The 25,179-nt window shown below is 40.2% G+C and overlaps 1 protein-coding gene across 2 annotated transcripts in view; it reads left to right on the forward strand.

Annotated features, from left to right (window-relative positions):
- The first annotated feature begins 1 nt into the window (after position 1).
- Positions 2-25,179, forward strand: part of Mpp6 (membrane palmitoylated protein 6) — an 87,254-nt gene continuing 62,076 nt past the window's right edge. Inside the window, exon 1 of one of the 2 annotated variants that reach the window (XM_028790081.1) lies at positions 2-138. The gene's annotated coding sequence lies outside the window, so the exon portion shown is untranslated. The remainder of the gene's footprint in view (positions 139-25,179) is intronic. The other variant, XM_028790082.1, reaches the window with a different exon arrangement.

Here is a 25,179-nt window from a genome sequence, read left to right on the forward strand (position 1 = left end):
CCGGGTGGAGGGCGAGGCCGGCGGGGACGGCGGGAGCCGCCCGCCCGACCGCGAGCCCCTGAGTCGGTAGATGGGGCTGCGCGGCGCCCGCGGCTGAAGAGAGGAGCGGCGGCGCGGAGGCGGCCGAGGTGCGAGCCGGTGAGTGGCGGCTCCACGCGGTGCGGTAAACGGCCGGCTCGGGCGCCACAGCCCGGCGGCGCCACGCGGGCCCCGCCCCTGCCACCTGGGCGCGGGAGCCGCGGCGTGTCCCTCGCGCGCCCCTCGTCCCCACGCGTCCCCCGCGGGCCGCCCCTTCCGGGCGGGGCCGGCCGCCTCCCTCTGCAGTGTGGGTGCCTCGGCGTGGACCGGAGCGGGCGAGCGGGCGGGCTGGCGTCTGGGACTGACACCTTTGGGGGCTCTGGAGATCCCGGGGAGGCGGCTTGCTGCAACTCCTGCTGCCACTTCCGAGCCACGAGGTTCCAGTTGTTTGGCTAAAGTGGCCGTGGGCGAGCACACGCCTCTGCGGGGGCGGTCGTTGCTCAGCGCGTGCTCTCGGAGCCAGGACACGTTTGTCTGAAAGCAGAAAGGTGCCTGCCTTCTCTCTTCCCTTCTATTTTGGCCAGACGGCAGGCCGGAGAGGAGTAGATGGAAGATCGGACAGCGCGGTGACAGCTTGTGGATTGGTTGGGGTGTATTTGGTTATTTTTCTTGCGGGGGGACTCTTATTTTTTTTTAACACTTTACTGAGAGTTTATCCACAAGGTACCAGTTCCTGGGATCGCAGCTCGAGATAACGTTCATTAAACTCCCCTTTTCTGGGGTGAGTATTTGTGTAGGTGGGGAGGAGGAGGGTGAGAAAGAGACAGTAGGCAAGGCTCAGAAAATTCTCCGCATTACTCAAAAAGCAGCCGGTTAAGGTCAGGCTAGCCATGCTTTTACTCTTTTTTCCTACGCCTCTGGGAATTCTTGGAATTTTACTTTATCCCTCCTGAATGGGGTTCCTTGTAATATAGCTGACAGCATTTGGGATGCGTTAAATTGGTCTGCACTTGGAATATGGTTTAGCAGCCATTTCTTCCCTTGTAGTGTTTCACATCATTATTTCTTTTTTGGAAACTTACATACGTCTCATGTACTAGGTGAGGTAATTCACCCTTACCAAGGCTGAGATAGTTTTGGTACACTGGTCAAACAAGGCACCAGACATTGGCTGAGTAGTTATGATAAAGTACTAGGCCTGGTTATAGTTTTGTGGTGAGAGGCCTTATTGCCATGTAAACAAAAAACTTTGGGGGATTGTTTCACTTTGAGGTCATTTGTTTCTTAGAGCTTTCATATATTTAAATTATTAAATTATTGTTTAAATACATAAGTTGCTCTATAAGGCTCATGTTTCTTTGCTTCCAAATTAGGGTTACATAATACACAAATGGTAACACTTTGAGTTGCTCTATTTTGTCCTGTAGAGAATACAGGCTAGGTAGGACCACAGCGATCGTGTGTGTGTGTGTGTGTGTGTGTGTGTGTGTGTGTCGTAAATTATTCCAGTGAATCTCATTTCCACCTTGGAATATCGAAATACACACACACATGCACACACACACAAAGTTTTGAGGTAAAAATATCAAGCTGTTGGAGTTAAGTTTGATAGCCCTATATAAGACAATGCTTTTTTTCCTCTTCTGGAAAACTGTTGGATTTTATAGTTTTTTTCTTTTTTTAAATATTTGAGGGAGCAATTTGCTTTTTTTCCTGAAGCTCATTTTTTCTTGAAGCTGAAATTGTGTCAGAAGTCTGCCCAAGCTGCTTCTCTCTCCTTTTCCTTTAAACTCGAGATTAAAAACACAAAAAGAGCAAGAAAGTCACGAGACCCTGGGTAGCTAGCTGTTTTATAATGCTTTAAAATCGTGTTGCTTGTTTGAGTATTTACCATGCCTATATAGACTTTCGCACTGAATGACGGATGGTTTTTCGTTAAATGCTCTGCACATTTTGGGCATCTGAGCTTTCTCAACAGTAGGTAGTATCAGCCAGTCATTGCTGAGAGAGCTGCAGACAGTGTAGGTCTCAAGTTAGTCCAAGACTCAGACAGTTAGTGCACTAAGAAAATAAAGACAGAGGAAGGTAGGGAGAGTCGTTTGTATTGCTTATGTCATTTACAGTCAGGCCAGATCACTAGTAACTTAAAGGGGACTTTTGTAAATTGTAAGTCAGGTATGTAGTGACTCTGATAAATTCTCGTCTTCAATGTATTTCGTTTGATATGTACCTAAATTTGTATCAGAACTTATCTTCAAGTAAATGTAGTTATTCACAAAGGATATGCTGATATTTAGGGATAGTCAAACAGATTTGAAAAGTACTCGTCTATTTGAGAGCTATCATCCCTAGACAAATCTATACAGAAAAATAATTGTAGTTTTGTTTTACAGTTAGTTTTTCCCTTCCAAAATAGTTCTCTGTTCACAGATTTGGAATCTTAAATCAGGAGGATCTCTCTACCTTCCGGTGTGGTACTAGTGTTTGATTACATTTTTCTCTAATTATAGGCATCAGCTTTACTTAGATTATTTTTGGTTGGAGTCAAAGCAGCGGCAGTGATTAGCCCAGACTTGGCTGTTATTTATCCGTGACCACTTGGGGGAGCCTTTGCATTTGATCTCAACAGGATCCCTGCTCTGCGTGTTCAGGCTGCTAATCACCCTGGGCACTTTGCCAGACTGCTGGAGCCTGTGCTGAGGAGGAAGCACTGAGTCTCGATCTCAGTGTGTGATGACTTCTCCTTTACCTCACACTCCGCTGACAGACTGTCTCTCCTCATAGACTCACTAACAGTGTACTTCTTGGACTACTGTTGGCTACATGGGCTGACTAACCATGACACCTTGGATTCGTGAGTGCAGTTTAGAGCTTTCAGAGATCCGATTTTACTGGTATTAATCTTAGAAACAATGCAGGTTTTATTACTTGCTTAATGTACACAGATACTAGTTGTATTGAAGGATCTGGGATGATTACCACTCTTATATGAAGTATACTAATTCCAAACGTCTTTAAAGCAGATTGGTCTCCTTTTAAAAGCTTTTAGAGGAGGAGCTATCAAAGCATCCCTTGTAGTTAAATCCGTGTTCATTTTCCAGCAGAGAAAAGGTAGTCTTCTGCTAAAAATCAATATACTCTTTGACCATTAAATTATGATTATTCTTATCTAGTATAATAAAGTCAGATTTATACATTCTCTTTTCTGACAATATTTAACCTTGTTATGGCCATTCCAGAAAGTAAACTCAGTTAAACAAAGTAAAATGCATTTTTCAATAGGTCAGAGAGAAGTTAACTTTTATGACCTTCCTTAATAATGATAGAATAACTCAAAGACCTTTATCAAATCGTTTTCATGGTACATTCATTCACATAATGACTAACAATTTGGAGTAGTTCCCATCTTTCAAATTGCTGCTTTTTTCCTTTAAGATGATTTTGCTTTTGTCCTGAAATTCATTTTTCCTTTCCTTTAAAAAAAATATTTATTTATGTTGTATTTGTGTGGGTGTGTCTGAGTGTATGGCTGTGTACCACATACACGTGTTGCCTGTAGCTGTTAGGAGAAGCCATTAGATCCATTGAACGTGTGTTTACCGGTGGTTGAGAGATGCCCCCCCCCACGGGCGGTGAGACTTGCACCCCAGTCCTGGAAGAGAAGTGAGCGCTTTTAACTGCCCAGCCTGTCTTTCAGTGTAACATACCAGAAAAGACATAGTCTGTTTATTGAAAAATGTTCATTTGTTCCTAGCTTCCACTGACACGTGAGTGTTTATAAATACTTGGGGATGGTAATTTCAAAAGGCCTTCCCTTTGAAGTTATTACAGATTTAAGGTAGAATGAAAATTGAAATAGAAGACGATACAGTGAGTAGGCTTTTTGTTTGTTTTGTGGTTTTTGTTTAACTTTTTAGCTGATTTTCAGATTTTTCCCCACTGTTTGCTCTCTTCTGCATGTGACCTGTCTCTTACTCAGCTTGCCGTGTATTCCACCTTTTCTTTCAGGCTCCCGAGTACTTGCTAGGTTCCCTACCCTCCCTCCTGCAGCTCCTGCTGCTGTGCTTCTCTGGCTACAGAGGAGCACTTTGGTTCCTCCTAGTAGAAGTATGCCCACCATCAGCTTCTGTATTTTTACAGTACCTGCTCAGACAACTAGAGACAGCACTCAATACTGATTTCCTTTTTCTTCCGTTTGGCAGACTAGCTTACATTGCCAGAACTTGGCTGTACTTATGTAACCATGTACAATCCCAGTAGACACCCTATGGTAAGATCTGTGTGAGCATTCCAAAAGCAGTTTTATCTTTACTTTTTAATTTGATCTTTAGTTCTAAATATCTAAAAAGCATTCCACTAGGGATATACAAAAGAATTACACTTTTTTTTTTTTTGGTTTTTGGAGACAGGGTTTCTCTGTATAGTCCTGGCTGTCCTGGAACTCACTCTATAGACCAGGCTGGCCTCAAACTCTTGAACTCAGAAATCCACCTGCCTCTGCCTCCCAAGTGCTGGGATTAAAGGCATGCGCCACCACCGCCCGGCAAGAATTACACTTAATGAGAAGAATTTACAATTTGTTTAAGAACGATATATGTGTGAAAGAATCAGTATATCATGAAATAATAAAAATGATGATAATGAAGAAACTGGGGAAATATTTGGGATTTCTACCAAAGACAAAAGACTTCCTTAATATGTAAAGGATATTTACTAACCAACAAACAAAAACTTAATCCCAAGTAGGCAAAGGTCATGGGTAGAATCTGAAAACAAGAAATCCAAATTATTTTATGCATATGTTAAGACTTTAAAATTCATATATAATACAAATATAAATTAAAACTGAGTATTGGGTGTGGCAAGACATTCTGTAAATTTAGCACTCAGAAAACCGAGGCAACAAAAGCTATATGGTGAGACCCTGCTTAAAAAACTAACCAAACCAAAACAAAAAATCCTATTATGTACCATTTTAGATTCACAGATCAGAGAAGTTCTGCTAATGGTTCTAAAGAGGATGGAACTTAGCACGTTTTCTCACATTGTTATGGAAGTACATAGTACTAAAATTAGATGCAGTTGAAATTCTAAAAAACATTAAGGTGACCGCTGGAAGTTAAATTAAGGAAAGGCTAGAAATAAGCACAAATCGACATAGAGGCTAAAGAGCTAACATGCAAGTTATTTATCTGAACACTGACTTGTAATGCTGCTTTCTGACTTAACTCGTGCAACTAAAGAAACTGACCTCTTCTACTCTTCAAAACACAGATCGTAATCTTTTGTCCTGATGCCTGGAAGACTCAGTGGAAGGAACTAAACTTACTATCTTTATAAAAAACAGAAAGTAATTTTGTTCCTTTGAGAGAAATCTTATACAAACTTTTTGTCACTTGAAAATTTACTTAAGACATTTTGGGCAGTGATGGTGTATGCCTTAAATGAGGCAGAGGCAAGCAGATCTCTGAGTTTGAGGCCAGCCTGTTCTGTAGAGTGAGTTCCAGGACATACAGAGCTACACAAAGAAACCCTCCCTCAAAAACCAAAACCACAGTAAAACCAAAAACAACAACAGAAGACAAGTGAGCAACCAAACAGTTTGAAGAAACTACGTTTCTGTTCGTTTCTGGTCGTTACATTGTGTGCGAGATTGTGTGCGAGTTGGATGTTTTGCGCTGACTTTGTTCTGTGGCACGTGGATGTTAGCTCAACAGCAGAGGTGTTACTAAAGGTGGATGGACAGCTGGAGATGCGGAAACTATTTAGGAAGTTGGAGTGTGAGGAGAATGACACTATGGGTTATCAATGACACTAACTCGGTTATGGGCTATCTGCTTAGGGAAAGAAGTGAGGAGGACAGGCTTAGAGACATGGAGAGTTCAGAGGGCCTTCAGCTTGGGAGGAGAACTGGCTTTGGGAAGTATAAGTAAATTTAGTTAAATGTTTAGAGAGTATTTTTGCTTTTTGAGGTTTTATAGGTGCTTTTGCTGTAGAGTGACTGGCACAGTGTGCTCTCTGTGTAAGTACCTGTCGTTTGTAGTTAGCCTATGGTAAAGGGTTTGAACTCTAGCTTATCCACATTGATAAAAGCCCCTAGGACTCACAGCTTGAGTATAAATTAGTACATCCTGTGGAATACTCCGTTTACTACCAAAGCATGAGGAGTTTTTGGAGGCTCCGAGTTGTTGAGATTGTTCACCATTGCACTGGGTCTGCCCTCTCTTCCATTGGCAGGTCCACACTGCAGCAGGTGCCTGACTGACTGGCCCACAGGGCAGCAGGTGTCTGTCTGACTGGCCCCTTGCTTGGCTCGTGATCATTTCTTTTTCTCAGTCTCTAATGATAAGGGTTAAGGCTTTTCTTCAAGAAACTGTCATTGGTTGACCTCATCCACCATTTTTTCTTTTTATTCAAGACAGATTATAACACATACATAACCTGTGTAACGTTCATTATGTGAATGATGGTTTATGGATTTTCATTCTTAGGAACCGTGAATCTTCTCCTCCCCTCACCCCACTTGCTTAGTAGGGTTCAGGAACTAAGCTAAATGTTCACTATACATGATTTCATTTACTAACTGCAGATTTAACATCAGATTTTAAAAATCTAAATAAAATCCTCCCAGAGTCTCTTAGTTTGTTTTATCTGTTGCAACAAATTGCCACATTTACTGACTTGAACAAAAATCAGTAAATTTCTCCCAGTCCTGAAAGCCAGATGCCTGACGTCAATAGTATTGGGCCCAGATTTGGCTCTCACAAGGCTGCCTGTTGGGGGACCTAGAGAGTTGTTTAGTAGCTTCTTCCATGGCTTCTCCTGTGCATGCCTTAGCTTGTGGCTGCGTTATTCTCACCTGAAGGCCACCTTTCTAGCCTCTCAGCTCTGTCCTCCCCATTTCTGTACCCTTTCTGTCCCCCACCTTCATCTTCCCTCAAAAGATCCTTATTTAACACGAGCACAGTTTTAAATGTTTTCTTGCTAAGGTAGTGTTCAGTTTCCAGAGGTTAGGACAGATTCCTTTGGGGAGACCTTTGTGTAGCCTCTCAGAAGAATATTTATATTTAGTTTGTTTAGAAAAAGGAGAATGGCTAAGAAATGTCTTTCTACCCCATTCTCATTCTGTAAAGTAGTTTTTCTTATCAAGGGATAATTTTTGTGACACTCTATCTTCAGGAGTATTTCATTGTCACAGATGAGAGGTGTTGCTATTGGTGACTGGATTCTAAGTGAGGGGTGCTGCAAAGAGTGCCCAGGACAGTCCTGGAAAGAAAGCAACAGTCACCCATAATGTCAGTAGCACTGGGGTTGATAAACATGGGATGACAGATACCTGGAATTTCAGTACTGACGATGCAGCAGCAGGAAACCGACAGGTTGGAGGCTTGCTAAGCTATATAACAATTAGTCCAGCCAGGGCTATTTAGTGATATACCGTGTGTGTGTGTGTGTGTGTGTGTGTGTGTGTGTGTGTGTTTTCATTGATTTGAGTTACTAAAAATGATTCATCAGTAACATAACTAATAAGTAACTGTTGGTACTTAAAACATACATTTATGTTAATGATTATAGTAGTTAATCTTGTTTTGTCCATTAGTGTCTTTGGGTCATTCCAAATCATTGAACTTGGTACCTGTAGTACCATAGTGCGTATCAAAATAGGAAATACATAAGGTAGTGTGTTTTGAGATCTTATTTTCAGATACCACCTATTTTCATAGCTCTTAACCAAGTGAGATGACTATGGCTGGTGCCATACTTCTTTAGACATTCTTGGTGTTTCAGGAAATTTTGTTTAATCTTGTCCTAATTGGCTTTCTATTGCTGCAATAAACAATATGGCCAAAAGCAATTTGGGAAGGGAAGGGTTCATTTTAGGCTTGTAGTTTATATTCCATCATCAAACATAGTTCAGTAGGAGCTCGAAGCAGAAACCAGGGAGGGGAGCAGCTGACGCCACATGTTCCCTTTGGCTTGCTCAACTAGCTTTCTTAGGCTGGACTTAACTGCCTAGAGATGGGTAGGCCAGGCCTTCCTGCATCAGTTAATAGTTAAGAAAAAGACATGCAGCCAGGGCACAGTACAATCTAATCTAGTCTTCAGTTGTGGTGCCACCTTCTACATAGGTGACTGTAAGTTTGTGTAAGTAGACAACTGACTCTAACTATAACAATACTACAATGACAGAATTTATAAATTATAGAATATCACTATGATTTATCACCTACTATGATTTATTAACATCTGCTTCATACTTCAATTTTTTCCTAAAAACATTTATTTTTATTAAACATAAATATTATTTAAATTTTTAAAAATAAATTTATTTTTTAATTTAAATTTTTAATTTTTAAAGTTTCTAATTTTAATTTAAAATTAATAAAAAAAATATTATTTAAAAAATATTTTCTCCTTTCTTTTCACATATTCTTTCTCAACACGGTAAGGGAGTTCATTCTGAGTCTAGCCTCAGCGTTTCTGTTGCTCTTTTATAGTGTTCAGATTATGGAGCTCTCTTCAGTCAGAACGATACATTTGCTGTGAGGAAAAAAGCGTCCTTTGGAGAAAGGGTCTTTCTCTGTAACCCCAAACTGGTGTTGACTTTGTGATCATCCTGCCTCAGCTTGGATGCTTGGATTATAGGTGTGCACTGCCATACTGGCTGTGATTTTAGTTAGTTAATACACATAAACTATAACATCCTAGGAGTTCAGTAAATATAATTCAGGAACTTTTTTCTCTTATTGTATGGTGTATGGTGTGGTATGCACAGAATCTAATACCTGATAGATTTTTAAGTTAAGCTCCCTTTGCTTGATTTATAGTTTTTTTCCCCTCCTACAATATAAGTTTAAGTAAATACTTTGAAAATAATTTTTATTTTAAATTATGATCTGTTGACTAGTTACTCCCTATTTTCATCTGACCTTTCAGTGTGTTTACAAAGATCAATCAGGTATTGACTGAGAAGGTGGAATAGCTGAACTGAGTTTCTTTGAACCTGAAGGTTTCATAACACTGACACAGTCCCCATGTTCTATAGCAATGACACAGTCCCCATGGTTTTTCTTATATTTTTCTGCTAAAAGTCTGTGGAGTACAAGCAGTATTCAATGAGGTGTCATCTTGTTTTGAATAAAGCAATATATATACTTGTAATAGATCCATAGTAATTCATTATCATATAATAGGTACTTTAGCAAAAAAAGGAGTATGAGCATCTTCAAATGAATTTATTATGTCTGGCCACACGCACATATTATTTTGTCAACATTTCAACTTTTTTTTAAAAGGAAAATTGTTCATCTTTTAGTATTCTAGCTGGCATTTTAGTCTAAGGATCTTAGGGTAATTGAGTAAAGTTTAAAACATTGAAGTTACCTATTTTGGAAATAAATGATCATCCTTATTTTTATACTAATATATTTAAATAGCTTTTATTTTCTGTTTTAAACCAGTACTCTTTTGAAATGAGAATAAATGAAAAACAAATTAAACCGTTTAAGCTGGTTGAACTATTTTGGGCAACCTAGTTTTAACACACCTTCACAAATCGTCAGCTTTGAGTTCTTGAAAACCTCAAAACAGATTCTTTATTTTTTTTTTTATGATGGAATTTGACTTTGTAGGATAAATAAGGTTAAGGAGACTGAAGTTGTGAATGAACTCATAAAAGTCCTTACTACATTCTGATGGTCTCCCAATGAGAGTATTAATAGAACATGTTCTCAACAGTTTGTGCTACTTAATTTGGAAAGTCAAGATAATATACAACTAATTGCTTAAGCACGTAGCCATTGCCTACTTGAGAGAAACTGTTGAGCTATGTGGAAATTTTCTTATTTTCTCTTAAAAGTCACTGACTTAATCTACTGTTTCACAGATAGAACATGGAATGTTTGAGGCAGGGCAAGCTTTTAGCAACTTTTTCTCGTGTCCAGCTTGCTGTAGCCTAGCAGGTATTCGTGTTATGCTTCCACTCACAGTTTCTGGCCAGTGTCAGTTCATTCTTTTTCATCTGTCTGCGGTCTTTGCTTCCGTATCTCCTAAGAGCATGCGCTCCAGTGTTTTCTCTTCCTACTCCGCTATTAATATTTCTTATCTCTTATCTAAATCTGTGCTAGAATCGATTTATACTCTGTTACTTTTCAGTAGAAATTTTCACCGAAAATAAATCTGAAGATGAATATTATGGAAACTTCAAATATATATAATACAAGATTCTAGTATGTACTTTGAGGAAATAAACTTTGTTTTCTCCAGCCAAGCATGGTTCCATGATTATTATGATTCTATGCTTATAATTTCTTTTTTTTTTTCTTATAAGGGACAACATTTAATTGAGGCTGGCTTATAGGTTCAGAGGTTTAATCCATTATCATCATGACAGGAAGCGTGGCAGCATCCAGGCAGACATGGTGCTGGAGGAGCACCTGAGAGTTCCACATCTCCATCTGATGGCAGCCAGGAGAAGACTCATAATACCTAAAAAATATATTAGGGAAGTTTAGCAAATAAGTAGCATTGTTACTAGGAATAACATTGTAAGTTACAGAATGATTCAAGGGGACAGTATGGTTGTTTTTCTGTCAACTTGGCAGAAGTTGGAATCGTCTAGGAAGAGGGAACCTAAACTGCAGAGCTGCCTCCATCAGATTGGCCTGTGCTCAAGTCAGTGAGGCTTTTTCTTGATTAGTGATTGATGTGGGAGGAGGGCCCAGCCCACTGGGAGTGGTGCTGCTCTTGGGCAAGCCTTGGAAAGCGAGCAGCTTATCAGCATTCTTTCACAGCTTCAGTTACCTCAACTTCCCTTAGTGATGGATTGTGACCTGGAAGTTGTAAAATGAAATAAATCTTTCTTCCTCAAGTTAATTTTGGCCAGTTTTTTATTACCACAGCAGGAAGTCAGTCCTCTAAGCCTGACGATCCCTGAGACCCACAAGGTGGAGGGAAAGAGCTGACTCTAATAAGTTGTCCTCTGACATCCATATATCCAGCCCTAATAAATAAATAAAATACTAATTATTTAAAAATAATGTTTAAAAAAATTTTTTCCCTATGGGTAGAAACTTGCCCTCTGTTTGGTTGCATTAATTTTGAGATAAGTTTGAAGACTATAAAACTGATTGCATCCAATTAGGAGGTGACCATAAATTGGTTAGAAATTGATAACGGAGGGAAAAAGGCCTTCCATGGAATGAGTAACAAGAGTGCATTTAGGAATGAGGTGTACAGTTGTGCAGATAGGATGAAAAAGGTCACGGAGGTTAGAACAGCTCTGTATGTTGGGTTGCATAGAGAAAAGGCTAGGTTATCAGAAGGAAATGTAAACATCTCCAAAGACAGAAAAGCAGAGGTTTCCTCCAGCAGCAGGACCATTAAACTGCTTCCAAGTGAGCTGTGCGGTAGCCTTCTCGCAGTCAGGAAGAAGCTGCCAGTTGCGAGTTAAAGGTGAACTCAAGAGGCTGAAAGACAGTGCTGTCAGAGTCAGGGGTAAGGAATACATTCAGGGATGCTGGGAACCCACCATAACTAACCAAATGGCTTAGGGTACACATTTTGAACTTTTCCAGGGATTCCTATGTAGTCAGTCTCTGAGCATTCAGGTTTGAGATCTCCCCAAGAACTTGTCTTTTTCTTCAGCGAAGCCCTGCTCTGTTTTATAGTTATTTTAGGTTGTGTGTATACATTGGGGGAACAGATACAGGGCCTCACACGTGCTGGATGTATTGTCCACACTGATTTACACCCACTGCCCTTGCCCTCTTTTAAAAAAATAAATCCTTATTATCCCTGAGTTTTAGTATGCTTAACTATATGATTGTTTAATTAAAAATGAAAATATGTGTTTGAGACCATAGGTATAAAGTGCTAAGTAGGATTTCATTTGTCTCTGCGTGACACACTGCTAATCTCAGTGAAGGGATGGTAATTGCGATACATGAGCTGTATGGGTTCTGTCACGGAAGGTACAGAAAGAAGAACTACAGAAATTACAAACATTAGAAACTTAGCGTACCACGCTGATCTTGTTGAGTTATATCTATAATCCTGGCTGTCAGGAGGGAGAAGCAGGAGCATTGCAAGTTTTATTCTGTCCTGAGAATAGAGAATTCCAGGGTAGCCTGTGCTACAGAAAGAGGCCCTGCTTCAGTCCCTCTGTCTTTCTCCCCACTAATCCCCCCCAAAATAAAAATATTAATGGTAGTAAGGATATGATAATATTGATCACAGAATATTAAAAACAAAATTTAAAAGCCATGGAAATGATGTGTATTCCAGTATTTGATATTAAGGGGTTTCTAACATTGATCAGCTTTGACATCTTTTTCTTGATTGGATAAAAGAACAACATAGCATATGTCTTTTACAGTCATATTGTCTTTAATGCCAGATTATTGTCAGGTATTTACTAAGTGAACAAGACATTTCATTTTTAGATTAAAGAATCACTAATGCTTGTTATCTCAATGTGTGTTTGCCTTTCTGCCCCTAGGACAGGGCCAGCGGGTGTGGCCCTCTGCCTATGTAGAGGGTGCTGTGGGTGTAAGGCTTGTTTGTGTAGCAATGCACGTATTTTACTTCCTCTTTTAAGGAATGCCCTCCCTTTTAATGTAATGACTCCATGAGAATCAGAGACAGCCGGAGTCTGAGAGGTGAAATTGTTACAAAATGATAAATGCTGGGACCTTCAGGACAGCCCTTAAGGCTGTGGAAAAGAACTCTGAAAACATGGGGCCAAAGTACATAATTTCTCAACTCTGTAAAATATAAGGATGCAATTATGAGGGGCTTCACAAATCTAAAGGATCAAAAGCAGCTGCACACTGTGCCAACTTGTCAGAAAGACAGCAAGGAAGAGATTTAGGGAGAGGTGATCGCTGGAGATCCCCACCCAGCCAAGTTTCTTTTGTTTATACTTACAAAGGCAGACAGACCTGAGTTCTGGGTCAGCCTCAGACAGAGCATGTTAGCCCCCAGGTGTGGTAGAAAACGTAATTTCTGGATGGAGGGGGGATTACCCAGCTAGTTTATCAATGTCTGTGTTCAACAGAGGCAGACAGAGTCTGAATTCGTTTGCAATGTTAAAAGAAAAGGTGTGCTTGCTGTTTCCTAAGAATTAAGGAGCTGGGGTCAAGGATGCTGATTCATAGGATAATCAAAAGGAAGCCTGGAGTAAATGACTGGATTGATGTGTAAAATAAAAGACTGGGCTTGTGATTGGCTAGAGCTGAGCTATCCAGATAATGTTTTAGAGTAGCAAAAGAGAACTGCGTGGAGAACTGTCTAGATAGAGAAAGGGCTGCCTGGTGATCTCCAGAGAAAGCAGAAGAGAGATGGAAAGCTGTCTCTAGCAAGACATAGGCCACCAATTTGGACTCAAGGTTTGACCTCAAGTCCTTTGTTCCCAGACACCCCTTCTTAAGAACCCCTTTCCAGGGTTCTTGGACTGGTTCTTGGCAAGTATGAATTTGTTGTTCAGACGCATGCGTACTCAGGTTAAGCGGATGTTGGCTCTCACTAGCCATTTCCTGTCTGCTTATGTGCTTTGGTTATATATCTTCCATTTTCATCCAGGGAAGGTCGGCCTCTTATCAAATCTAAACCATATGATTCCTTGCTAAGCCTGTCAGTAACTGAGGCTTTGCTGATTTATTCAGTGTTATTCCTCAGACCATCCCAGTGTGTTCTGCAAACTCTGGTGGTTATTGTTTGACTCTTGACACCTCCCAAGGGCTTTCTTAAGCTGTGAGTAACATTGATGTGACAGCCACTGCTTCTCATCAGCAGCATCTTACCTTACTGCGTGAGCACACGGAGAACATTTGCAAACCTCTTTTAATGCCTGAGATATTTTAGCTAAAATATTTGAAGACACTGCTTTTAGGAGCCCAATAATTTCCAGGGTAATTGATTGGGTTGCTCGGACCCTGGTGCTTTGAACAACCCAACATATTTTGAGGGAGGGAGTTAACCAGTCCCAGTCCCATTACTTATTTATTTACTTAGATTTTTTGAGACAGAGTCTTACTTTGTGGGTTCTGGCTTGCTGCAAACTCACCATGTAGACAGGACTGGCCTTGAACTCACAGAGACTTGCCAGCCTCTGCCTCCTGAGTGTAGAGATTAAAGGTATGCCCCACCAAACCCAGACTCATTACTTATTTATAAAACATTTACTTCAAATGAAAATTTAAAAGAAATAGTTACTTGAATAGTTTGAGTGAGAATGGCCCCCCATAGGCGTATATATTTGAGCAGCTTAGTCACCAAGGAGAGGACCTGTTTGAGAAGGCTTAGGAGGTATGACCTTATTGGAGCAGATATGACCTTGTTGGGGAAAAAAATCTGTCTCTGGAGGTGGGCTTTGAGGTTTCAGAAGCCCATGGCAGGCAGACACCCAGTGTCTGTCTTTCCCTGCCTGCTTCCAGCAGGTCAGGATGCAAAGCTCAGCTCAGCTATTTCTCCAGTACTACATCTGCCTTCCACAAAGTCCCCACCATGATGGTCATGGATCAATCCTCGGAAACTGTGAGCATGCCTCCAATGAAATGTTTTCTTCTGGAAGTTGCCTTGGCTATGGTGTCTCCTCATAGCATTAGAACAGTTAACTAAGACATATGATAGACAATGACAAGTTTTTAATCCCAGTATTCCGAAGGCAGAAGCAGGTGGATATCTCAGTTTGAGGCCAGCCTGAGCTAAAAGTTTGTCTCCCTAGTCTTTTTTCATAAGGTTAATCTCTGCTACAGTTTCAGAGTTCTTACACTAGTGATGTTTCCCGGCAGTCAGTGACTAGCAGTTTTGCTCAGATCCTTGGTGCAGAATCACCCACCCTTAATCCTACGTTGGTCCTTGGCACAGACTAATGCTCAGCGTATTTCCAAGTGCGCTCTCAGTAGAGGAGTAGGACTGTTATGTTTAAAAATAAACCGTATGTCTTAGAAAACACCTATGTTTTCAACATTTCACAGCAGGTATTGACTGCCTGTCCTATAAAGGAAAAATATTAGTTTTTACACATTCTCAAGGGAGGCCCAGAGAAAATCTTGGGACAAGCTGTGTGCACCTCTTGAGGTCTGCAGTGCAAGATTACTCAGTGTTACCTGCTTTCATCTTTAGCAGCCTTCCTTTCTGTTGTGTTTACAGTTACTTCTTTTTTCCCCTAAGTGTTTAGGCATTTTGAACTGTGTGCTCTTGCTTAGCTGGGTTTTTACTCAAGGTAATTAGTTCTATGTAGCCTGATTAGGGACACATTCCTCCAGATATTTACTAAGGCTTTTTACTGTAACTTTTCTGCTCAGTTTCTGAACCAGGTGGTTGTGCTTGATCTTTGCCTCCTTTAGAGGACACTGTGAGTAAATCCCTGTAAGGAAGAATAAGAGAGGGAGTTTGGACTGGGAGGTTGAATAGGATGTTAGGACAGAACACAGAAAGAAAGTGGGTTTTGTACTTGATGGTGAGCTAGTAAAACAGTGGTCGTCCCAGGGGAGAAGCATATTTGTGTTCCGGAAAGCTCATTTAAAGGGTAATACTAAAGATTGCCTTATTCATTTTAAGGTTAGTAGTAACAGTATCATAGACGAGATAAATTAAGGGAAAGATGGTTATTTGGCTCATAGTTCTGGAAGGTTTAATGGCCACATCTGTCGGTGGCCTTGTTGTTGGTAGGGTGTCAGGAAGTTTAGTTCCCTCCCTCTTGTAAGATTTGAATTCTGATACACTCCAAAGCCCTAGCCTATCAGTACTTCAGTCAGGTTACATTTCCTTCTTTTTATCTCTCTATTAGAGATTAAACACCAACATGAGTTTCAGATGAGAGAAACAGTACTCAAATCATAGCAAGATGTGGTGGTTACTGTTAGTTATCCACTTGGCCGGAGCTAGAGTCACCTGCGAGACCTAGGGAGTGCCTGCTTGTGGGTATTTTGGTTTCATTAGTTGAAGCGAGCCTGCATACTGAGTGTCACCATTTCCTGGCTGGAATCTTGGCCTATGTAAGTGGGGAAGGGAGCTAAGTAATAGCATACATTCATTGTTTCTTCCTCCTTGACCTCCCTTCCTTGACAGACTGTACCTTTGAACTGTGAGCCAGAGCAAACCTCCTGTAAGTTGCTTTTGTCAGGGTGTTTTACCACAGCAACACAAAAATAAACTAAGCTGCAAGATAGGTAAAGTAAATTGGTTTTAGATTTTGATATGAGAGGTAATAAGTTATAAACTAAAGTGACAGTGGAATAACGAAAGGGGGTGTGATTGAGAAATATGCAGAATTCTGAATTTTGAAGGTCTTTGTGATGGAGGCTTAAGTGAGTCTGCATAGTTACACTTCCTAGCATTAAGTAAGAGGGAATACAGGGGAGGGAGATGGCACAGAACAGATTTAGGTGTTAGCATGGTGAGGTTTGCAAACTTGGTGCCCTTGGAACATTTTATGGGAAATACCGAGCAAAAAGCCTAGAAGATACAGCTTTCAGAGACACTAGATGCTGAGAAGTACCCGAGTGCCAGCTGTGTATCAAGGCAGTGTCTTGAGTACCAGAGGGAACAGGGCTGTGAGTGAGTGATTCTGAGCTGACACAGACATGAGCAAAGGTAGGTCTCTGTGAGTGTGGCGATGATGAGAGTGACAGGTTGGGCGCTCAGGGTAGAGGGAGTATTTGGGTTTATTTCCTGAGGAGCAGTCAACTACACTAAGTGATTGAAGAAAATAAGATTAATGGGATTGCTGGGCAGTGTTGGTGCACGCTGTTAATCCCAGTGCTCCAGGCAGAGCCGGTGGATCTCTGTCTGAGACCAGCTTGGTCTACAGAGCAAATTGCAAGACAGCCAAAGCTACACAGAGAAATCCTGTGTTTAAAAGGAAAGAAGGAAGGGAGGAAGGAAGGGAGGGAGGGAGATTCAGAGAATCTCCAGGAGGGCCATTTCAAATGGGATAGTAGGAAGTGGAGAAGACGGTAAGTGAAAGGCAGGAAATGGACGGAGCACATTTCTGGGAGCGGAGGTTAGCAGACACGGGGCAAGGAGATCTAGGAAATGAACTCAGGTTCGAGCAGGTGCTGTGGCAGCCTGTGGGCCTGGTTGGCCAGTAAAGGCATTTTAGAGAAGAGAAAACATGAGGGTTTTTTGATTATTTGTTTATTTATTTATTTTCCTTGAGTGCATGGATTTGTCTGTGCCCATGGAGGCCAGAAGAGAATGTCAGATCCTCTGGAACTGGAGTTATAGACAGTTGTGACTAGCCATGCGGGTGCTGGGAATTGAAGAGTAGACAGTGCTCTTAACTGCTGAGCCATCTCTCCAGCCCAAGAGTCAAGTTATAAAGAGAATGGACAGATAGTGACATCATAATATGTATATGAAAGGTTGGCTCTATAGTAGGAGGACTCGGCTTGATAAGGTGGGTGAACAGTTTAAAAATGATAACCGTCTTTGTGACTCCCAGGTGGAGTACATTAAGAGGCAGTTGGAGAGTCCGTCCTGTAACTGGGGTTTGGAAGTCAGCAGATTGATGCTACTTGAAACCCCACAAGTAAATAAGGTCTCTTGAGAAGAATGAAATTGTTAGGGACACTGGCAGCAGTGTCTTAGTTAGGTTTCTACTGCTGTGATAAAATACCATGACCATAGTGACGTGTGGAGGCAAGGTGTCCTGGGCAAGTAGGTTACAGACTATGGTCGGGGGAGCCAGGGCTTCTGGGGCTTCCTACTGTTTTGCTCTTCCTAGCCTGCTCATCCTGCTTTCTTCTGTGCTCGGGCCCACCTGCCCAGGAATGGCACTGCACAGAAAGGGTGCCACCATATCAATTATCAGTCACGAAAATGTGCCACAGGCTTGTCAAGAGGCTGATCTTAAGAGGCATTTTCTCAGTTGAGGTTCCTTCTTCCCAGATATGTCTAGGGTATGTCAAGTTGACAAGCACAGCATAGGCACTGATGGCCTGTGCTTTCAATCGAGTGATTAGTTTGTCAGGCTGTTCCTGATTTCATTGAAGAAATGTGAAGAGAGCAGTAGCAGAGTGAAGGACTGAAGAGACAGTGCCCAGTGCAGGCTCATTTCCAGAGGCTGCACAGGCTGGAGCAAGGTGATGAAGAATATTTAAAAGGGAAAGGAGATTCAAATTAGAAAATTTAAAAAGTAGTTATTTGTGGCTGAGGAAAGCTTTTATGCATGTAGAAGTATAAAACAAAGAGGAAATATGGAGTTATACATGAGAAATAACCGAGGGGTCATGGTCCCATAGTGGACAGGCTGGTATAATCACTGCACAGAAAGCAGCCTTGTGAAGCAAGAAGGGTGTGTTTCTCATGATATTTGAAGAGAATAGGTAAGAAATGCTGAGACATCTCATTCCATAGGTGGAGATAAATGTCAGGGAAACATAAGCAGTTAACTTCTTTCCCTTCACCTTTTTCCTTTCACAAAAGTAAGTCTTTTACATAGGAATATGAAATTGGGCAGCAACGGTTACAGTCTACAGAGCCCATTGAGAATATTGAAAAGCTTGTGTATAGGAAGGAGGGGGCGGTTAAAGGGAGGAAAGGCTGCTGACAGAAGTGGGGAGCAAGACACTCGCCGCCTCGCGATTTGGTCGGATATTGGATGTGTGCATGCAGACTGGTCATGTCACCTGGTCAGTGTAAGGTGCTGTCCTGGAAGTCCATGTTTGTGGAGGAAGCTCTGTTAGAACAGAATGCCGCTTTAGAAACAAACTGCTGAAACAGCTGCAGTATTTGAAAAATTATATGTAAGCTTTTAAAATTTATGAAAGCCACAAATTGTATTTTTACTTTATGTTGTTCTAAGTATTTTTGAAAGGATGACACCCCAGTCAAGATCTCAAGATCTCTAGCTTGTTACTGCTAGAGATGAAGGCTGGCAAGGACATGCAGTTGTCTGCATAGGAAAACGTGCAACAAGGAGAGAAACACTCTATCGTTGAGTTGTTAGTGTGCGCTCTCGCTGCTTTGACCAGATTGCTTAAGTTCTTAGAACCAGAGACTCAGGAGAAACCTGAGATCTAAAAACCTAAAAGAATCTGTTTATTTTGAATTTGATATAATCCGAGTTTTTGCCAACATATGAACTCTTTGACTCCTTATATTTCCAAACCTTGTTAAATATTTAGTGAAGCTATTATTTATTATGTGTGAGATTTCACCTGGAGACATAGAATAAAAGGTTTTCTGTTTGCCTGTTTGTTTTAATATTTAGCTGTTGTCATGTTCATGTGGGGATTCTCTGTGTTCTGGCCGTAGGTCTTACTGAGCAGCTGTGCTCAGAAGAGGTGGTTAAGTAACATGGGAATTTTAGGGAAAATAATTTGTTTCCCAGTGTTTAATGGAGCACTTCATATTTACTCTTTTGCAATGCTGTTTTTAGGGAGTGGTATAAGCAAAAGTTGAGGGCAGAGTAGAATGTTCTTAAGTTTATGGGCTTATTCTGCTATCTTATAAAATCTGTCATTTTTGTATAGCATAATATCATACCCACCTGTCAGTTGTTTTTTATTGTAGGCCAGTGATTTCTGAGATTCAGTTCCTTATTAGGTACTGCCAGTATGTCAGTTACAGAAAATGATTTCAATCGACACTAGATAAATGCAGCTATAAGCACAAATAGTTTTATGAGGGCTTAAATGAAGAAAGTGGAGTGGAAAATTTCTACTTGTGTTAACTTTTGATATTTACAAATGTTGAGAATGGTCATAGCTTTTAAAAGTTGGGAATATTTTTTATGGCATGGGTTTTAAAAAATATTTTATATGTTACATTTTAGTTGAATGTTTTACTAAAATATACTTCATGCTATAGACCTAAAGAGTGCTTTAATGAAATAGGAAATAAAGATAACTTTGTCTTTAGGTTTTCTTTAAAAAAGAAAAGTTGCTTTTTGTCATCATTATTGTTTTAGACAGTGTTGGGATGTAACCAAGGCCTCATACTGCTAAATAAACACCTACCAGCAGGCTACATCATCAGATCAACAGCTAACTTTTTAGTTGTAGAAGTTGATTGTAATTAAACTGGTTGTTGTTTACACATGATAGCTATACTTGGTTTGCTGTTGTTGTTTTTAGCTTTTACTTAAAACTATTGATACACGTGTGAATCAAAAATAATCCTGCTCCTCAACTTCTGTTTTTGCTGAGTTTGAACTTTTTTTTTTTTTTTAAAGCAGAGTCTTTTCAGTTTTATTTCTATTATCAGGTAGATGGAGTGGTTTACATTACTGATGCCTGGCTTTTTAAAAATTCTAATCATGCGAGAGATGACAGCTTTGCCCTTTTCCCTTCTGCCCTTCATCATACTTTATACCCAGTATACACTTCCACCCCAGCATACACTTCCACCCCAGTATCACTGTGTTGGAAAGTTTGCTCAGATTGATCGTTATTAGCATATGCATATAGACACTAACTTACATATAAGTATATATACTAATATATATAAGTATATATGCTATATATGCTTATATATACACACATATCTTAATATATATATTGATAAAGTGTATTCATAAACTATAGTTAGCATTTCCCTTTCCTGTGTTTTAATTTTCTTGGCATTAATAATTATTTGCTTAGTTTTCCAAATACTTAACTACTGTTCAACATTGAAATCCTTGCTAATTTTCTCCATCAAGTTTTAAGGTACTTATTTAAACCTGTCAACTTTACTTTCTTACAGATGTCCCTCCTGACCCTCTTGCTTGGCCAGCGCATACCCAAGTTCTCTGGGCCTGGCTGTCCCTTCTCGGACATTATTACCCTTACCTTCTGTGCTGAGCTTTTAGGGCCTGGATTACATACCTTTCTCTTTTGTTCTTTGTCTCATGCTCAGAGTGGCAGTATGACTTTTTATAATCTTAGGAAACACTTGCAGTAGGTTGAATTTGTGAAACTTTATATCAGCAAGGCATAAAATTACATAACTACCTTACACTTGATAAGGCAAAGAATTTTCAGCTGTAAATTTTTAAAGGGATTATTCTTCATCTCCTGTCTTTAGATGTGGTCAGTGAGCAATTCTGATTACTAAATCTTGACATGTACTTCTCTTCTCCCTCTCTGTTTTGTTCCAGTGCCCAGAAATTTCACAAGTATATTAGTTGTTTTGCTAGGTGCTCAGTGTTGCATTTTTTTCAGCAACTTCACAGTTGTCAGTTGTAGAAAATACCCAGATACTCATTGTTTCCTCTGCCCGTTTTGTGTTCTCTCTCTCTATCTAGAACTCCGTCTTGTTTAGATGCCCACGCACTAGTCAGACCCCCACATTTCTGTGGTCCTACCACTGTGAATTTCTACCTAGTGTGTGAATTTTATAGAATTTTAGGCTAGAACAAAATTAGATACATTCAGTTTGTCAAATTCAAACACAACAAAATTGAGGAGCTTCTACTACAGAACTCTTCCTGTTAAGTTTAATTATACTTTGGGTAAAGGCATCTTTGAAGTGTTTCCTCTACCTTCTTGCAAATGCTGATACTATTATGAACTGATACTAATCCCAAAGAGACATTATATTTTCTAGCTTTGATATGTGTCAGTTGGTTATCTGATAATTTGTTTTCAAGTAGAGCTTATAGCTAGTAATGAAATGTAAAAATAATGCGTAGTAAGTACTAATAATCTTTCATGGCATCGTGCATGTATTCAATAATAATTTGTTGATTATCTGTGCTACGTAAGACACTATATGAGAATTTGTAAGAGTGTAAACTCTTGTTCTTTGAGAGATGTAACATGAAGGAGGAAAACAGAATCTTTAGGAAACTGCTACAGTAGTGCCCATTATCCATCTGGTTTCATTCTAAGCCCCTAGTAGATGCTCAGACCTCAAGTTCTAGAATCCTTTATAAAAAACAACTATATGTACAGTCTTATTAATGCCTTTCCATCCTAAGCATTTATCATGCATTGTAATTGTTACTCTTATAATTACTTTCAGAAAACTATTACATATTTCTTTGTTCTTACCATAGATCTTAGCAACCTTATCACAGAGTGCTTTGCTTTCCTTGGGAAACCAAAATGATCACTTTTTCAAGTAAAATACATCATAGCTTCTCTTTGGTACTTCTATCATTTTTCCTGCCATTTGGGACCATTATTACATTAAAGAAAGATTGAACACATGCATATTTGGCCTCTCTCTCTCTCTCTCTCTCTCTCTCTCTCTCTCTCTCTCTTTCTCTCTCTTTCTTTCTCTCTCTCTCCTCTCTCTCTCTTTCTCTGTCTCTCTCTGTCTCTGTCTCTCTCTCTCTCTCTCTCTCTCTCTCTCTCTCTCTCTCTCTCTCTCTCTGTGTGTGTGTGTGTGTGTGTGTGTGTGTAGCCATCTAGGAAGTATATATAGTTGGGTACAGTAAACAGACACTTTATGTCTCTGATAGAACTGAACAGAATGGTGCAAGAATTCAGTACTCAATGCAAACAGTGTCAGTTTTATTTTGAAGGCATTTTTTTCCCTGAGGATTTTCCATTTGGTATCTTCAGCACAGTTGACTATAGGGAACTAAAACCACAAATAAAGAGGAGTGCTGTAGTAAGTGATGAAAACCATACGTTCTCTTTGTCTGTTCAGGTATTTTTATTTAAAACAGTTGGGGAAACCGGAAATCTATTTCACTATATGCATTCAGTGTGGATGGATCATGACTTCATTTAGTAATCATTATTATGGACTAAACATGGCTCTCTGTAGCTCAAATGTTGAAGTGCTAACCCAAAGGTGGTCTGTTAAGGAAATAAACCCTGTGGGTATGGAGCTTCGTGAATACAATTAGTGCCTTTATGAAGATGACCCAAGATGGCTCTCAGCCCCATTGTATACTATGAGAGCAATGAGAAATCAGCAGACTGCAACTTCAATAAGATGCTTCCTCTAAACCACGTTGGTACCCTTATGTTATCACTCCACCCCTAACTGTAGGAAACAAACAAAAGGCTATGGTATAGAAGCTCCCTTTTATCAGCAGTTGACTATTCTGTGGTTTCAGTTACTTGGAATCAACTGCCATCTGAAAATAGCATAGTCGAATGACAGATGACATTTTGTTGTGTTATTAATCACTCTCAATCTGTGGCTGTGCCTAGTTTATAAGCTTCATCATAGACGTGTATTTGTAGAAGTTATAGATCTCAGTCCTGTCTGGTTGTGAGCCTATGCTAGGCGTCTTGCAATGTACGCCCTGTGGAAAAGGAGGCTCCTGTACTTTTTGTTACAGCAGTTTAAGCTGGGGAAACAATTATTATAATAGATGGTTTTTGAGTTGTGTGATAAACAGCTACCTGCAAGTTGGGGGTGGCTTAAAGCATCCTACGAAGTAGTTATGAGGAATACAAAACCTATTACTTTGCTGCTGAAAGTGGTGAATTTGCTGGGAGATACAGAGAAAACCTACTGCTTTGTTAGCTTAAGGTTAGAGATTTGGTTTTTTGTGAACAGAAATTTAATTGATAAATCCTAGAAAGGAGGGCTGAGGTATGCGTTCTACACAGGGAAAGCCAAGAGGGTTTGGCAAAAGGGAAAGCTAAGGGACTTGGATTTCCAAACCTACATACACACAGACAGGCTCAAGGTGTGTGAGTATGACCTTTGTCCATGTCATTGTCTGATCATTAAGCTGCAGAGACCTCTGCAGAGTCCCAAGGCTAAACTAGACTGACACATGTCCTGCCTGTCTCCCATTGAAGGGTTTAGATTTAGGCAGATTAAGACAGATTACTGGAAAAAGAAACTAAACCCCATTTACCACAATATATTAAGAGTTTGGTGCTCCTGCAAAACTGCCATAATGAGTGCAAAACAAACAATAACCTAGAATAATCTAAGTTATAATCCGTAAAACAGTCAATAGGATTTAACTAGGCATGGTGTTAGGTCTGACAGGAACATTAAATTGGCTACTTTAATATACTGAAAGAAAGTAAAGACTCAACAAAGAGAGGCTATAAGAACCAAATGCAAAGTTTAGATTGGAAAAGTACTATATCTTAAATGGCAGGAGAATTGATTAGGTTCAGTAGTCAATGTAAGGAGACAGAATAAACACGAAGGTCAGTAAAATTTCTTTATTCCTGTAGAGAAGATAAAATGGCTAAGAGAAAGAGCTTCAGAAGCTCATGGGACAGTGTTAACATTCCAGTTTGACATGAGATAGAAATTCCAGAGATGGAAAGGGCCAGAAAAAAGTATTTGAGGAAGTGTTGCACTAGTATTTTGGTCAAGGAATTCACAGAGGGTTTCTGTAAAATAAATGGAGCACAGTGGACCCTGTTTTTTCCATATCGAGCAATCTATAAAACCAGGACAGAATCCGTGGCACAGCTGTTTGCAGACTCTCAGAGATAACTAGAAAGGCACTAAATGAGTGCTGACTTAAGCTGTTCCCCTGTGTTCGGAGGTGGGGTTAACATTCCCTGAACTCAGAACAGCTCAAAATCAAGCCAGGTGATCATCATTGGAATGCCTGAAGAAGATACTTAAGCTCTAACTTGAAAAACAGGGAGGGGATTGATAGGACTTTAATCAGAACTGTCCCTCGAATGACTCTGTGTTGAAGCATTGGCATGGAACAGTGCCTTATCAGGAGGCACTGTTTTAGGAGGTTCTGGATTCTTTAGGAGGTAGGGTGTGGTTGGAGGTCATTGGAGGGTATGTCTTTGAAGGTTTTGCCTGCTCTTCAATCCTTTGAGTGTCTCTGGAGTTTTTCTGCCGTGAGTCAAACATCCTCCTTTTGCTTTGGTGGTCACAGTTACTTTAAGGCCAAAAGTAATTAATCCAACAGACTAACTGAACCCTCTGAAACTGTGAAGCCAAATAAGTGGTTCCTTTCAGGAACTGTTCCCTTATTTATTTTGGTCACAGCTAAATTTTCCAAGATAACTTAAACAGGAAATTAGTACCAGAGAGGTTAGGTTGTCAGTGTCATCATCTTATTCCTTAAGAACTGTTTTAGGGGAGAAAGTCAGTTTAGAGACAGTCTAGAATGCTATCATCTGAACATTGTGGGCAATATTGGGTAGAGCTCAGAAGCCAGAGTGCAGATAACAATACAGATAAAGGCTGCTTCAGAAGATTACAGTAATGGGGACACTACCAAGAATTGAGGCAGAACCTATTCTTATTACTTGCTGAAACAAATACTTTGTATTT

Source organism: Grammomys surdaster, unplaced genomic scaffold (assembly GCF_004785775.1).
Source record: "Grammomys surdaster isolate TR1022 unplaced genomic scaffold, NIH_TR_1.0 125861, whole genome shotgun sequence".
NCBI classification, from domain to species: domain Eukaryota; kingdom Metazoa; phylum Chordata; class Mammalia; order Rodentia; family Muridae; genus Grammomys; species Grammomys surdaster.